Below are 13702 nucleotides of genomic sequence, written 5' to 3'. Positions count from 1 at the left end.
CTAATAATATATTAATACAACCATTTATTATAACATAACAAACATAATAACAAATTACCATTACAAATGCATAGGAATCTTAACTCTTATATACAGCAAATTACAATTAAATATAACAACATATTAATATATTAATGTTTATAACAAACCTTAATTAATAATTAAGTATGATAACAAACGATATAACGAATTATAATTGAAATATAACAAATTACAATTATATTAATATATTAATATAATTGTAATATTATAACAAATTAGAACTAAATACAAAATTAAATACAATCAAAACGAATTAAAACTAAAAATGGAAAACAAACCCAAAAAAAAAAATGGAAAACAAAATTTAAAACATGTGAGGATTTTTCATCACTTCCGTCAATACTCGCATGGTTGAAGCTTTTGCAAGAAATACAAACTGCAATCTTAAACAGAAATTCTCAGGACTTTTGGAAATGGTAGATTTTGCATTGGGCACAGTTGTCCATATTCGCGTTTTGCAGGACGGCCTCGTAGGGATGCTTGATGAGGGAAATGTAGTGAAACCAGATCCAATAGGGCGGAATTCGGTCTCTGTTGATGAAAAAGCCGCTGAGGAGCAGGAAATAAGCGAGCGGAGCCACGACGATCGTGTAGGCGATCATGAGATTCGAAACCGCGCTGGAGAGGAACGTGACGAAGGAATTGGCAGCCCAAAATGAGGCAATGGTGGCGTGAAGGAAGAAGAAAAAGCCGGATGCTCCGCCGGCGAGCCCCACGGCCCAGAATGTGGTCACGGCAAAGGTTGTGGCTAGTATTGTGAGCTGCAGAATAAAGATGAGGGTGTGGGCTAAGACGTAGGAGGATCTCCTGTAGGCGTTGTACGCGGTTTCCCGCATGAAGATGTAGTGCTCCTGCAGGAAAATTGGCAGGGCGTCGGCGCAGGTATAGAAGGTAGTCGATATTGCGAAGGCAAAGAAGCTGAGCCGTTCTTGAATTCCTTTGGAGCTTTTATCAAGGTTCTAGAATATCGTCGCTAGAAGGAATCCGATAACCATGACCATCCCCAATCGCATCATGAAAAGCTCCGGCGTCCGGCGGATGTTGGTGAATGCTCTCCTCATCAGAATGACGATTTCGACCCACGACAGATTCGCGAAATTAGCATCCTTGTCGGAATTGGCGGCGGCAGGGATCATAGCACCTTGATTGTCATTCTCGCCATGATGGTTAGCAGAAACCAGTTTTCCTCTGGCTATGCTGGCGCCAATGGCTTCCTTGAGGCTCATAATTCCGGTGTCGTTTTCTGCAATTTCGCCATAGCTTGCCGTCTTTCGCCAGGTTTTAAAGAATTCGACCAGCGGCTTGATCCCCCCCCGGAGAGGCATCTAGTTCTTGCGTTAAATCTAGGGTGAATTCCGTGCTGTTCTCGTTTTCCGGTATTGGGTGCCCGAATTCCATGAAAAAAAAAAAAAACCTCAAACAAATCGCCTCCCCGTGTGCCAGCAAAATGAGCCAGTCCAGCAGTCCAAGAATCCGGTAGCTTGGCTGGTGAATGGAAAGAATCATGATGCTCCCCGTCTGGGCAATACGCTGCAGCACCTTGACAACCATGAAAGCACTAGTGGAATTCAACCCAGAGGTTGGTTCGTCCAAGAACAGCAAAATTGGATCATGGATTATATCAATACCAATGGACACCCGTCGCCTCTCTTCGCCGGACCCCCCATGGTTCCCTTCATCGCCGATGATCATCTTGGCCGTGCCACAGAGCCTGCGTTGGTCAAGCAGAACCTGCACTTGCGCTAGCTTCTACATTCTCGTCTGAGACCTCGGCAAAGATGATTTTTTTTATTCATAAAACTTTTTTTTAATTGTCATGTCACATATCAATTTTTCAGCAAGAGTATTTTTGTTTGAACTAAATCAATAGATTTTCTGATCTTCCCGATCGCACGAAGCGCAGGAAGAGAGAATACTAATCATTTGATTTGTTTTTATTTATGCAAGGGGGGTTTTAAAAAAACTGAATTTAAAACTAGCTAAATACTAAAACATCAGAAAACTATATAATGGAAATTTATGTAAAATGAAGCTTTATTCTATTCCATCATAAGTTGGATACATGCTCCAAGAGTCCTCCCCTTTGGAATGGAGGGGGTACTCCTATTTATACAATGGGATGAGATAACAAGCTCATAATGATGATCCACTAATCTCTCTTTAGTTCCATACATTTCTCAACCATCTAGACACATAACCCCCTTTTGTCCTTGATCTTCTCCATGAGATCATGATCTTTTCCATGAGGCTTATCTTATCAAATTCGAATTTGATCATTCAAGGCCACATAAAGATGCCCTGGAAGCTTCCTTTGTACCAACACATGTCAACAAACTCATTCTAATTGTTAGGTATAAGTATAAGCATATTATTTTCTAAAGTTTAACCATAAATCCACTTTAAAATGTTAAGAATTAATAAACTTTGGAAAAGCATAGCTATAACCCAATAATGAGGTAAATGTAATGATGTGGAGGTGGAATGGAGGTGACATGAAGGTAAAATGTGAAGGTATTGGTGAATAATGGAGTGAGAATAAGGACAATTTTGAATCCCAACAGAGCTTTAGCAATATAGATTTATCTCTTCCTAATTCAACATCTACAAAGAGTACAAAAGCGCATTTCAGTAGCAGATATTAAACACAGATATCAATAAATCTTGTTCCATTCATTCATCAAAACCTCCTCTGAGGGTACAGAAGTGCCATGTTCTGAGGAAATGTTTTTGACAAATTTCAAGACCTTTCTCTAAATGCACGAGAGGGGTTAAAATACTACTTCTTAAATACTAAAAATAGTTTATTACAAAAGTATAGGAGGAGGTTTAAATGACCGTCCTCATCTAAGGCAAAAATAAATCAAAACTAAAACTAAAACTGAATCTGGAAATAACTATCTATGTATTTTTTCTCTGTGGTCGAACGCATTTAGCATCGGCTTGAGGAGCGTCGGTTGGCTAACCTCCAATTTTAGTTTCCCTACGAAAACAGAATCGACAAGTGTTGGTGCTATCTTCTCAACAGAGTTCATAAGGCATTTGAAGGTCATGTATTGACTGTGCGGTTTAACCAAGTATTGCCAGTAAGTTTCCCAATTTAACTTGGTTAACTTCTTGATGGACTTTGCTCTTTCCTCAGCTTTTTGTTTCTAGCTTGTCTGTAGTTGTTGTGCCTTTGGGAGAAATCCTGGTGCAGTCTCTGAAATGAGGTTTTCTCTGTGCAGGTTTTCATTGATGCAGTCAATGACGTTGTTTGCCATTGTAGCTACTTCTTCTGCTACCACATGTCAGGCGTTGAATGGAATCGCTAGGTTTCAGCCAAATCCACTTACTGCCCAAAGGTGCACCCGATAAATACCGTCAGTTTTGGGATGTGGGTCTCCCCTTTAGCCTTCAGCACTTTTCCCCGTGGTTTTTTAGCTTACATGTGATCGAATGCTCGGGGGATTTCCTTCTCGAGGGGTTTTGCCCATTAGAAACTGCTTCCTTTTTTCTGATCTAGGCTTCCCAGGTGCTATTTTCGCCTGTTGCGTCGTCTTGATAGGCCTTGGTCAGTGCGCTTTGCCTTTTTTCAATGGTTCTTCCCTTACCGACCAGTTCTTGGTGCACTCCGCCAAATCTTCATTTTCCTTGGCAAACTTTTCTACGAACTACTTGTTGTAGGTTTCCTGCAGTTCTGGTAGATGATACATAAGCCTTAAATCTTGTGCAATGAATGACCCAATGAGGTCTTGGCCTCGAGTCTTGAATTGTCTATCTGTTATATCGGCACTGTCTAGTACCCACTTGACCATGTCTGTGTATGGAAGAATCTTCGGTCTTGCCGCTATTCGGTGCAAGAACGAACATGCAAGTTCAGTGATTGATGCCTTAGACGACCCACGTGAGTCTACTGTTGCTTTAACCTCCATAACTCTCGGATTTTCTTCTTCAGGCAGACTATGCATGCCTTCCCAAGTAGTTATGTCGGCATCTTTGTTACAGGTGGTGTCTGTGTATAAGGGCATCATATCTTTGTCCTCTGCAACCAGAGATTTTTCCTTCTTTCCCATTACTTTCTGCACACTACTACGTATATTACTCTACTTGCCGCTCCTGGAAATTTACATATAAGGAAAGAATAATGATAATAGATAAAGTGATGAGAAAGCTCTTTAATTCTGAAATCATATCAAATATACCACCCTACGTGAAATAACCTTTCGATCAGATTTAAATCTTATCTCATAAATGACCATCAACTAACCATTAAATTGACATTAATGCCCATAACTTGGTATCAGATTACGACAAAAACTTTATTGAACGATGAGCCCTGCAGATATGTGATAAAGCGATTTTGCGATTTTCTTTGCAATATCATAGATTACAATATCGCTAATCCGTTTTGTCAACAATCATTTATCACCTTATGCGTCTACGAGATGCAATTTACGATATGTCTTATCGCATATCGTCGGATCAGGATATTTTACCTTAGGTGATACTTGCGGCATATGAAAGTTGTGATGCGCGATGGGTCTTTAAGGCGCGCAATCTTGCATCACGTTTTCTCAATTTCAGAAATTTGTTTATATGAGGTCCTGCATTATCCTTTTCCATGCGATGTTTTATTGTTAAGAGAATGATTTTATTCAGAAATTATCATAAAACTTAAATTTTTTAGGTTTAGTGGTTGTTTTCCTTAGTTTATGATAGAATGTTTTATTAAAAAAGAAACATAAGTGCTAGTTTTTTATTTTTTAGAAGGGTACCCATTTATTTAGCTTTATTACTAAAACTAAATAAAAGGGGGGTTGTTGCTAGCCACAACACTGGCCTACAAAATCTATATACATATCTCTTTAGAATGTAGCCCCTACATTTGTCGAACTAAAAGGCATCCTAGCATACATGAAATTACCCCAAGGTGTTGTGAAGGCAGTGTTTTCCCTATCCTCCTTGTCAATCATAATCTGATTATAACCAGAAAAACCATCTAACATAGAAAGCATGTTAGCTCCAAAAATTTGTTGAAGTAACTGATCCATTTTAGGTAAGGGATAATTATCTTTTAGTGATGCTTTATTTAAGTTTATAAAATCAACATAGAGTCTAATTTCACCATTCTTTTTCCTGATAGGTACTAGGTTGGCAATCCAATTAGAATATCTTAGTGGAAGAATAATTTGTGCATATAACATTTTCTTAAGCTCTTTCTCAATAGTTTGTAGAAGAACTCAGTTAATTCTTCTGAGTTTTTTCTGGTAGGGTTTAGCTTCAATTTTTAATGGGATCTTATGTTCAATGAGGGATGTGTCATAGGTTTTAAGATCAAGATAAGACCAAGAAAAAAACATCTTTGTATTATTTAAGTAACTTAAGATATTCATTTTTCACTTCTGGGGTTAAAGATGTAGAGATTTTTATATTTTGCACTTTCTATTAGGTTCCAATATTGATTTCTTTGATGTCATCTTTAGGAGAAAGGGATGGAGGGTTTAGAGGGACATCATTATAATCGAATAATTTCTCTAAAGGAATTAACCCTTTAGGAATGAAGTTGTTTGATAATTGTATGATGTCATGGTCTGCAAACTTGGAGTTCAGTTCTAGATCATCATTAGCTTGAGGATTAATCATGTCAAGGTTGTATTCATCAATTTGCAGAAGAGAAAATTCACCTACAACTTGAAGGAATTATTTTAGTTTTTCATCGACCTCAAACACCTACCAATGCTTTTGGTTATCTAGTATGGATGGCCTGTACTTGAATTGGATTTTGTATAACACTTGTGTTTGATCAAGAATCTTGAATGAGATTGTAGAGACAACCAAAGAATTTGCATGTATGTTTTCATTTCTAGGGACATAGGTTATGTTGAAGGCATTAAAGGAATTTTCAATGGAATCCCAAATCTAATTTTCATAAGACCTAAGCCTACGATTCATTGTTTTGCAAGGATTCCTAACCTGTCTCACAATGAGTTCAGAGTCAGTGAAAACACTCAGAATGTGTACCTTTAAACTCTTGGCTAACTATAGTCCTAGAAGGAAAGCCTCATATTCTGCTACATTGTTGGTAACTTCAAAATAAAGTTTACATGATTGTGTAATGTTTTCTTTTTTCTGGTGAGATTAATACTACCCCAGTCCCTACTCCATCCTTTTTACAAGAACCATCAAATAATATCTTCCATACATCAGTTTGGTTTGATATAGTGTTTTGGACTACATCTTCAATTTTTACTTGAGATTCGTGTATTTGGTTTGAAGAGAGTTGGAAGCAGCGAAAATCTTGATCAATTGCATGGATGGGGTGGTTCCTTGGTTGATCTGTTTTGCATACAGTGTGCACAAATCTAGCTTCTCTATAAAACCTAAGTTGTTCTCCCCCATAAACCAGAATAGTGGCATAAGACATGTCCATCAGAAGAGTCCCCCCAATTTTGCACAACAAGACCTTGAAAGGAGAATTCCAAATTTGGGAGGGATATCGATGAAAACTATATCTAATACTATGCTCTTTACTGGGATTTAGGCAAGAGTGACTACTAAATCCTTAATCAATCCTAGACAAGGTACCCTCTTGCAATCAAAGGTGTACAAATCATGATATGATCTAGTTATGTGAAGATTTAAATGATCCATGATGGTTTTTGGCATGAGATTATGTGATGCTCTAGAATTAAGCATACAGTCAAGTATAACATGGAATCATCTATCTTTAGTGTCACATAGAAAGTGGGTACTATTTCATCCATCATATCTGAGCTAGGACCAAAGATAACTATTGTCTTTTCATCCTGAAGGATAATAACATCGCTTTCAACATCAACAGAGGTGTTTTGTATCCATTTGGAAACTTGATTTTTATATCCAATGTTTTTTGAAAGTTATGAAAGTGGTTTAGGGATATTAACTCTTTCTAACTCCTTTTCAATATTAAATGTAGTTAAGGTAGTTTTATCAATTTGAGTTGTATTAGTTGACTGATTTAATGGTCAAATAGTAGTTGTCTGAGTCTCAACAACTTTGGTATGAGGTTGAATTGTTAGATTTTCCTTAAGAGGTCTTTCGAACCCGGTCTAGGTCTGAGATCATATCTTTTATTTAGCTCAGCAAGTAGAAATTCAGAGAAGGCATGGTACTTGGAAATATTTGAGGATCCATGATCTTCTTGAACTTGTTTATTCTGTGAAAGAGGAACAAAAATGGTCTGACCAGAAGAGGTATCTATATTGTTAATGTCTTCAGTGATTGTCATGGTATTGTCATTAGGTTGTTGATCATCGATTAATAAAGGAGTTGGAACCTTTTGATCATTACTAGGTCTTTGAAGAATTTGTATTTGTGGAGCTCTTCTATATTGACCTTGACTCTAATTTTGAGGTCAAGTGATCGTCCGTTGAACTATTTTGGGTTGAGTTTCAATCTTGGAAATTTTATTGGATAAATTTCTAAGCAATGAAGTGATCTCATCAATTTTGGAATCTTCAGTTTTATTTTTTGAAGAAGTAGAGGCCTCTTGACTACATTTAAGCTTTCTTTGGGCCTTTTCCTCTTTATCTTTCAAGGTGGTTGAGGCAACCCTATTTGCTTCCACCTCTATATCATTAGTCTGCATGTCTTCCAGAGTCCTAGAAGTTCTTTCTCTCAGCATTACAACAAATTCATCTTCAAAGGCTTTTGAAAACCTAGATTTCGCTACAGCTACAGGGGGTTTGCAATCAGGGGGCATCTTATGGTCAAGTTTGTTGAACCTTTTAATAAAATCAGCTATAGGTTCACCAAAGTTTCGTTTTAGTTCTTCAAACTCAGTCAAAAAGTAAAGAGGGTCTTTCTTCACACCCCATTGGTTTTTGAATATATTTTTTAACTCCTCCCATGACCTAATGGAATTGGCAAGTAAATACCTAAAGTAGGCTCTAACATTTCCATCAAGAGATTGGACAAAAAACCCACAAACAACCTCATATAAACATTTTATTGCTCTATGTTCATATTATGTGCAAAATCAAGAAAATATTGAAGATGGTCCTCAGCTGAGGAACCCATTTCTCCATTATACCTAGGAAGGCGTTTTAAATATCCAGAAGGGAATGCATCGAGGTTTTGAGGCAAAACTAAAGTTGCATATCTAGCCTATACAATGGGTTGGAATTCCATAGTAGAAGATGGTGTATGAGGTGTTTGTGTAGATGATGAAGAAGAAAAAGAGGAAGATGGTGATAAAGAAGGTGTATATCTGTGTGGAGGTGAAGAAGGAGGAGATGAAGGAGGAGATATCCTAAATCATTTTAAGGGAGTCCTAATAACTAGCTTCTAAACATGTGAGTGAATGTCCTCTTTTGTTTCAAAGAGTGGGTTTGAGTATACAGAGAAGTTTTCTTCAGGTTGTTTAGAAGTAGAAGGGAATGAATAAGTAGTGGGGGATATGAAGTCTGTTGGTTTGAATTTAGGTAAATGAACACCCAATTCAACCTCAAATTTAGGTGATCCTAATGGTAGTGAGGGTTATTGACATGTTTCCAGTGAGTGAATAAGGAATGTTGATTTAAAATCAACCCCCTTACCTAGAAGTTCAAAAACCCTAGGTGATAATTGTGTCCTATCTGGATTGCATGGAATGTTCCCTAAGGGATCTGATGATACTATATCTTCAGACTGCAAGGCTGAAGAAGAAGAAGATGGTTGAAGTTTTATTTTGGAATTGGCCCTTCTCACAAGTTTTTTTGGGTCTGAGCTTGCAAAAATGCCATTTGCATCCTTCCTCTTTGACTGTCAAAGGCAGAAAGAAGTCTGTGCTAAGAAGTGGATGTTTGCTTCCAAAACTGATTATACACCTGTGATTTAAGACTTTTATTTTTCTATTTGATTTCCAAAAATTTTGAGAAGATATTAGTATCTTCTGCTGAGCTAGTCTCAGTTTACTGAATAATCTCCATAGTTTCAGTTGAAGAAGGAATTGAAGAAGTAGAAGGAGGTTTGGGATCAGTGGTCCCTTCTGATGAAGCATATTCCAAATCTCTAAGATCAATGATTTCTGGTGGCTTGCTCCCTGATGCCAGTGACTATCCGATGCTCAATTTCTTTTGCAGTATATATTACTCTTTAACTGATTCTGTAGCTGACTGAGTTTCCTCTCTGCCTCTTTTGTGTTGAGTACTCTGAGTGACTGGAGTATTTACCTATGGAGTGGTTATAACCTATTCTTCTACTTGTAAAAGAGTCCCTTTAGAACACTACCCCTGGTTCATAAACTTCTCCAATTTTGATTTGGGAGTATGGTTGTAAGGTGTTGCCTTCAACTGAACTCTAAGGGCTGAAATGATCCCAAAAGGATCATAGGACTAGGTGAAGCTTGGCTAGAGATTCATGCCTTTTAATTTTTTGTCTACCTATATACCTACAGACCTAGTATTACAGATAAACTTCCTACCTTGGCCTTGAGTTTGAATTGTGACTTTTTCTTACTTGAGACAAAATGGACTTCATCCATATTTATCATATACCTGATGTATTCTAGTGAGAATATCCTCATTGGCACATACTTAGGCAGTTTGTATGGAGCTAACTCACTGTCATATATTCTAATTTCAGTGTAGTTCTGGTATAGATACCAGTCACCAGTCTTTTTTTGTACTGATAAGTCCAATGTCTTACTAATCTCTTCCCCAATTCTGGGCTCTGCCTAGTTATTGAGTAATTGATGAACTGGATGTACAAAAGAGTCTATGAACTGAGAGAACCTAAAATTTGTTGATGTTGCTTTCACTAACTCTGTCCAGTGAATCGCCGATTGATTCACTCCCTACTCATCTTGCTTGCTAAGTTGAATCTGCAATGAATCTCCATGCTAAAACAAAATCAAATGGATTATTACTGAGTGATATTTGAAAACTCCTTTTGTGGTAAAATGCATAAACTGTTCATGTATACTATCAGCCAAGAACTGGCTATAATTATACATGAAAGCTAGTTGATATTCTTTGCTGAAAATGGAAAGAATACAGGGATGGATTCATCAACAAGTTGATCATTTTCATAACCTAGGAGGTATGATAGCAGGGAGATGATATGTCTAGTGGCTTCAGAGAACATAGAAGATTAATAAGGTGGATTTCTCTTGGAGGAGGGGATAACAGGTCTATGACACGGCGCAGGAACAAGGTCAATGGTTGGAAAGAAGGAAAGCCACGAGCGGGATTTTGGGGCGGGAGGTGTGGTGGTTTATGGTTTTGTGATTTTTGGGCCCGAAACGTTGTGGGAGTGCCATGTAGCAAAAGTTGGCAGCCATTAAAACTACTTTTCTAACCCCCCCCCCTCGCGTTAATGGAAAACGACCAAAGGAGGGTTGAAAAGCTTCCTCCACCATTGATCCAGGTGGAGTGAATGATATCTATTGAAAGGTGTCCGGTGGTTATTTAATATTGATTTGACATTTTGTCGCTTCCGCCCATCATACGTTATGACCTTTTTGCAAATTGATCAAGTTTAAACAATAATTAAAACCCAGTTAAGGAATTTAAACATTGTTTAAAACTAAACAACAATTTGAAAGGTGCATTTGATCTAGCACCCTTAATTTTTATTTTCTAAAGAAAATATTCTTCTTTTTATTGCTTATCTAATGTTTTTTTATTTGAATGCCTTTTCTAGAGCAACTACCCTATCATTTTAATGATATGGACCTGAAATGATAATAAATCCTACAATTTTTTTTTTTCAATTTTGTTTTTGGTCCATATCCTAACTTGTCATTTTTATATGGCATTTTGATTTTTTTAACTAATATCTAACTTATAAAAAATAAAAGAGTTACTACAAATTATTGTATTGGCAAGCATATGACTTGTGGAGTGTTCTCCTTCCTTAAGGAGTGAGTATGGTGTTACCCTATCTCAAGGGTTTGATATTAATAAAGATATGAAGTTTATCTATTTCTCTAATTTGTTCTTGTTTTGTCTCTTGGTTATAATTATAGTATTGGGCAAATTTCCATTTTGATAAATTTGCAGGTCAGATCTATTACATGTTTGCAGCAGATACTAACAAATCAGGTATACACATCTACAAATTTGTATAATAGTAGAGAGAAACCCAAATCTACTAGATCACTGAAGTCAACTAAAGGCATCATGTCAAACCCTAGATCTAAACTCTGGTCACTCTCATCAAAACTGTTTGTGTGTGACCAAAACTTCCTCGTCACTCTCTTAGTCAACGTATGTGGGTTACTGTGACTACACGGTTGCTCTTAGAAAGTATTTATGCATGTGATTGTGGCACAATACACTTAAAACCTAGAGTTTCTCCCTTACTGTTTTTGTGCGAGTAGTTGAGAGGTCCTGGTTTCTCTCAGGACCACTTTGTGCGAGTGACTGAGAGGTCCTAGTTTCTCTCAGAACCACTTAGTGCGAGCGATCGAGAGGTCCTAGTTTCTCTCAGGACCACTCTGTGCTAGCGACCGTGGATTGATATCTCCATAACTGTCTCTAAAGCCATAGTCACTCCCATAAGCCTTTGTGCCAACATTTGAGGGTGTATAGTCACTCTCATAGGCTTATGTGCTGGTGTCAGGGACTAGAATGCCCTAATCTATGCCAGTGACCCAGATCCAGAAAACCCTAACCTAGAGGGAACCTTTCACATGTGATTTCAGACCCTTGAGTGAACTCCTTTCGTCAAACTTATGCGAACCAATAAAAAAGAGAAGAGAAGATGTGTCCAAATGATCTTGAGGTCTCTTCTATTTATAGGTTTTCCTAAGGGTTCACTTGGGGTTAATACTGATCCAAGCAGTTACTCATGTGGTTAGGTCCCACCTATTCCATAATACATGTGTGAATAGAATAATTCATAACTCAACTTCAGCTTAACCAATTGGGTGATTGTTAGGTCGATTTTGGTCCTCTTGAAAAGAGGAATCTAATGAAATCATTATATCATTCATTTGAGGTATGCAAGGTGGAATTTTACCACAGTCACAAAAATTAACACTCCCTATCAACTAGGGAGAATTCCACCTGCCAATATATGTTCATCGAACAATATGCCATTCTGGAACCTTCAAGTGTCATAACGTATCATCACGGGTCATATTTGTCATTTAGTTGTCATGCCATGTCCATCTCAAGTGTCTCGTCATCACAAATCATCATTGTACATATCTATCTATCCTTTACGTGTTACTGCTTCTCACTTGATTGTTCCTGTTCATATGATGAACACTCTTGAATATAGAAGAAGAAGAATTTGTTACTGGAGGGGAGATCAAGCTACCACCCTCTATCTATCAGGCTTCTATCTAAAATCTCTACTAGCGGGTTGCTACCCAGAATATCATCATCAATTATCATCAGAGAGCATATCATCAAGGAGCACATCTAAACCTAGAACCACATTGAGGAACAATAAATTCCACCCATAACGATAAATAGGATAACTCATCACACAGGGGACTACACACTTGACCCTGGAATTTCATCAGGGATCTTACCCTCTGTTACACAAAATTTTGTCACTGTCCCTGTACTCCTCGTTCCTTGATACTGGAGGACCTCTATAGTGAACCCCGCATGCTTTGCCTTCATGGAGAGACTCCCATTATCTCCCTCTTCATGAGCAGATCAATGTCCTTTTGCACCATTTCCCCTGAAGCTTCTATTTTACCTAGTATACAAGGCCGGCGCTAATGACCATTGTCTCACCTTTGCCGAGGTGAAGAGATTAACACTATTCCCTGTTCTGATTGGTGCGACTGAGCTCTGTTCTATTCGCGCCTGTCCTATTATGGAAAGTTTTTTAAATTTGGAGCTGAAGCTTCTAGCTCTAGAAGCTCCGTAACAGAAGTTTGGTAAATGGTTTGACCAGATTGGGTCGAGGATGATAGTTTGGGCTCCTTTCCCCTATAATGATGGAACTACCTCAAGAGATAAGTCCTTCTCCCATGAGAAGAGGATCCAACTCCTATCCATATTTCCTATATAGACCTCCCTTCATCCCAAGCACAAGCTAGTTAGAGTGTTTGCTAAGTGTGAGTATACTATTTTGATTAGACAAGAAAGCTATTACTAGTTGTAGCCATCTAGTTGTGTGAGGGAGACGTGTGTTTGGTTTGGAGTGAATTCGAAAGGGAAGGGCCTTTAAACTATTGTTGTTTGAAGCCATCATGGAATGCTAGAAGAAATGTGTCGAACCCTGGTCTTCTCAGAGGAAGACTTGCACTGTCAAGATGAATGGTTGTAATCTCTCTTTGATGTTAATATATGCAACTATCGATTGATTTCCTACATGTTTTGTAATATTAAATATTCATGGTTTGATGCTTCTTGACTCATTAAGTAGGTTGAATTGAAATTTGTCTATTATTATGTTTGTGTGTTGTTGTTGTTTACTTGTTTCAAGAACTTGAAGAAGGAAGCAAGAGATTGCTGGAGCAAGCAAGCGAGGACATCATCAAGCAGGATACATGACCAAGAGGTAGGCCCTCTTGATTGATTATAACCTAAGGAAATACTCCATAGAATGTATCTATTGTGGCTAGACCCATTATCGGGCTAGAGGAATTCATTCGTGTCCGCACTTATAATTTTACTTCACCACAAATTGGCGACTCCACTAGGGAGATCCCATCTTTTGTTTGTTTTGGATTTCATGATTTCATGAGAACTTTGCT

At 37.8% G+C, this 13702-nt stretch overlaps 1 pseudogene; it reads right to left on the bottom strand.

Annotated features, from left to right (window-relative positions):
- Nucleotides 1–440: 440 nt before the first annotated feature.
- LOC149232820 (ABC transporter G family member 2 pseudogene) lies at nucleotides 441–1827 on the bottom strand (annotated as a pseudogene).
- Between the last annotated feature and the right edge of the window lie 11875 nt (nucleotides 1828–13702).

This window comes from Pinus tabuliformis, chromosome J, assembly GCF_031772625.1.
Source record: "Pinus tabuliformis cultivar Carrire ecotype Pingquan chromosome J, CPIR1, whole genome shotgun sequence".
In the NCBI taxonomy this organism is placed as follows: Eukaryota; Viridiplantae; Streptophyta; class Pinopsida; order Pinales; family Pinaceae; genus Pinus; species Pinus tabuliformis.
The sequence above is the reverse complement of the archived record's forward strand: the minus strand, read 5'-3'. Positions and strand labels throughout refer to the sequence as shown.